The sequence below is a fragment of the Drosophila miranda genome, assembly GCF_003369915.1.
Source record: "Drosophila miranda strain MSH22 chromosome Y unlocalized genomic scaffold, D.miranda_PacBio2.1 Contig_Y1_pilon, whole genome shotgun sequence".
NCBI lineage: Eukaryota > Metazoa > Arthropoda > Insecta > Diptera > Drosophilidae > Drosophila > Drosophila miranda.
The window spans coordinates 50,411,677-50,415,207 of record NW_022881603.1 but is presented as its reverse complement, the minus strand read 5'-3'; the positions used below and the strand labels follow the sequence as shown (position 1 = coordinate 50,415,207).

The 3,531-nt window shown below is 38.7% G+C and overlaps 1 pseudogene; it reads left to right on the top strand.

Annotated features, from left to right (window-relative positions):
- Window positions 1–1,907: 1,907 nt before the first annotated feature.
- Window positions 1,908–2,060, top strand: LOC117192117 (annotated as a pseudogene).
- Window positions 2,061–3,531: the final 1,471 nt, after the last annotated feature.

Here is a 3,531-nt window from a genome sequence, read left to right as displayed (position 1 = left end):
TTTGGGGGCATTAGTATTACGACGCGAGAGGTGAAGTTCTTGGACCGTCGTAAGACTAACTTAAGCGAAAGCATTTGCCAAAGATGTTTTCATTAATCAAGAACGAAAGTTCGAGGTTCGAAGGCGAACAGATACCGGATACTTATCAGGTCCGGAACATAAGTGTGTAAGACAGATTGATAGCTCTTTCTCGAATCTATGGGTGGTGGTGCATGGCCGTTCTTAGTTCGTGGAGTGATTTGTCTGGTTAATTCCGATAACGAAAGAGACTCAAATAAATTAAATAGATATCTTCAGGATTATGGTGTTGAAGCTTATATAGCCTTCATTCATGGTGGCAGTAAAATGTTTATTGTGTTTGAATGTGTTTATATAAGTGGCAATAATGAGATTGAGCAATAACAGGTCTGTGATGCCCTTAGATGTCCTGGGCTGCACGCGCGCTACCATGAAAGTATCAACGTGTATTTCCTAGACCGAGAGGTCCGGGTAAACCGCTGAACCACTTTCATGCTTGGGATTGTGAACTGAAACTGTTCACATGAACTTGGACTGGGAATTCCAAGTGTGAGTCATTAACTCGCATTGATTACGTCCCTGCCCTTTGTACACACCGCCCGTCGCTACTACCGATTGAATTATTTAGTGAGGTCTCCGGACGTGATCACTGTGACGCCTTGCGTGTTACGGTTGTTTCGCAAAAGTTGACCGAACTTGATTATTTAGAGGAAGTAAAAGTCGTAACAAGGTTTCCGTAGGTGAACCTGCGGAAGGATCATTATTGTATGTTTCTACCGTTAACAAAAATATATATATATATTGCCAATTTACCAAACAAAATATGTTTCTATAAAATCATAATTGTAAAGTAAATATATTCAGTTGTATATATTATATGTTTATATTAATTATATTGCCAATATACTCATTTAGTAGTAGCTATACATATGACATTGTGTTCTATGTGTGTAGCAATTAATATATAAATACATATTGATGATATTATTACAATAATATTGATTTATAAAATCTGTTTGCATATGTACCATAGTAAGCAAATTAAATAACTGCGGTAGCGGATTGCGTTCTTAAAAAGTTTTTAATTAACTTCTAAGCTTACAGATATAGATTGAAGTTGAGGGTCACAAAGGATTCCGGACGAAGGGTTTGCGCGAACTTAGTTTTTAGCTCGACTTTTCGGTGTCGCTTCTGGATCAAGACTGACTTGAACTTTTCGATCTTTGCATCGTCGATCCCTTTCGGGAATAGTTTTTCTATAAACATCTCAATTGATTTCGCCATCCCGAGTATTGGATTTCGTCATCCAAAGAGAGAACTGTAAAATGCCGAAAGTGCAGGATCTGCAGAAGCGGGTGTGAGATTGTTTATGAGAAGCGGGTGTGGGCAAACATTGTTTTTCCATTTAGGCGAGTGTCAAACATTGGATTGTGGCGGAGACATTGAGATTGTACATCTAATAAATTAATTAGGCGGAGGCCCAAGATTGAAATTATTTGCGTTTTAGGAAGCCAAAGATTGTTTACAACTCGTATAAGAGCTCAATAGAATTGGGTACGTTAACTTGCAAGCGTTGCAAATATGTATTGTCCATCATAGCTATGGGCATACATTGGTTAATGAAACAGCCTAAAAAGTACAATGTTGTACCTGATTTCAGGTTAATACTTTTATATAAATTGATAATTATCAAACAAACCAAAATACATATTAATTATTTAACTATATGGTAATATATCGTTTATATAAAACTAAGACATTTCGCAACATTCTTTTAGGATAAAATTAAAATTTATTGAAGGAATTGATATATGCCAGTAAAATGGTGTATTTTTAATTTCTTTCAATAAAAACATATCTGACATATAAATGAATAAACAAATTTCAATCACTCTAAGCGGTGGATCACTCGGCTCATGGGTCGATGAAGAACGCAGCAATTTGTGCGTCATCGTGTGAACTGCAGGACACATGAACATCGACATTTTGAACGCATATCGCAGTCCATGCTGTTTGGTACTGGAATTAATTTTATAGTGCTGCTTGGACTACATATGGTTGAGGGGTGTAAGACTATGCTAAATAAGTTGTTTAAAAATTTTAAGAAATTTTTAAGCATATTGTATATTATTGGATATAATACATTCATAATATTGATATTAAATGGAAGCGCATTATCTCTCATTGTTGTATATATTTGTGTGAGAAGAAACGAAGAACGAAGAAAAATATATTTTTTTTTGTCCTTTTTGAATCAAATAATACTGAGGAATGTCTAGCATAAAAAAATAATTAAAGTTTTTTCATTCAGAATTGCCTCTTATTAATGTTTCGAAAGGAAATTTTGTTGTAAATATAAATATGTAAGATATGAATATTAGTTTATAAGATTTGAATATTAGTTTAAGATTTACTCATCGATAGTATTATAAGAAATACCAATGTACTCGATATATCGATACTTGTCCTCGACAAGTCCTCGGCGCCAGAAGAATATGGTGAAAATGTGCGGAAGGCTCGAGAAGCACTCATGCCGCGACAAGACAACGCTTGTTCGAAATTGACCATGCGATAAGATGAATACGAAGAAGAATCGCGCCGTTTGCAGCAGTTGGAACAATTGTACGTTTCTCGCAAGCGCTTAGCTGATCTCAAATTAAGCATATTGAAAACGGAGAAAGAGGCTATGGAGTTGGAAACGCCGAGAGATGCCTCGACTTGACACACATTGAGGCGTTGATGCGTCCATTTTCTGGAGATGACGACCAGGCTGTAACCAGTTGGATAAGTAACTTTGAGGACATTATGAATTTCCATGGTGTATCCGAGTCAAAATGCTGGATATTAGCGAAGCGGCTGCTAGGCGGATCGGCGAAGGGGTACATTGACCATGTGGCGCCTTTGACTTGGCAATTGATGCGAGCAGAATTGCTCAACGTCTTTGAGCAGAAAGTGACAGCGTGGGACATTGGAAAGCGACTGGAGGCACGGAAAATTGCAAATAATGAAAGCGCATTGCAATATTTCGTCGCAATGTGCAGCATAGCGTCGCAAGCAGACATGGCCACGAGCGATGTGGTCAAATTCATCGTAGAGGGACTGCAGGACAAGACGGGCATGGCAGCATCCATGCTATATTGCAGCACACTCAACGAGTTGCGTGACAAGATGGTCACCTATGATAAGGTCAGAAGAGCTCCTGGCGTCGTAGCAATTCGTAGCGAAGGTATGACAAAGGGAAAACTAAATGTGAGTATGGCAGTTGGGCAGCAGCAAGGTGGTGGCGCAATGCGTTGCTACAACTGTCGGCAATTTGGGCACGATATGAAGGAATGCAGTCAGCCAAAGAGACCGGATGGGGCATGTTTTAACTGTTGGAGTACCAGCCACCTATATTCGCAGTGCCCGAAACGAAAGATGGCCACTAGGGTAGCTGCAGTTCAAGATGAGGAGCGACCAGGAGAAAAAAACAACGACGATTTAGCGGCTGTCCAGTTAATCACTTTATGACTT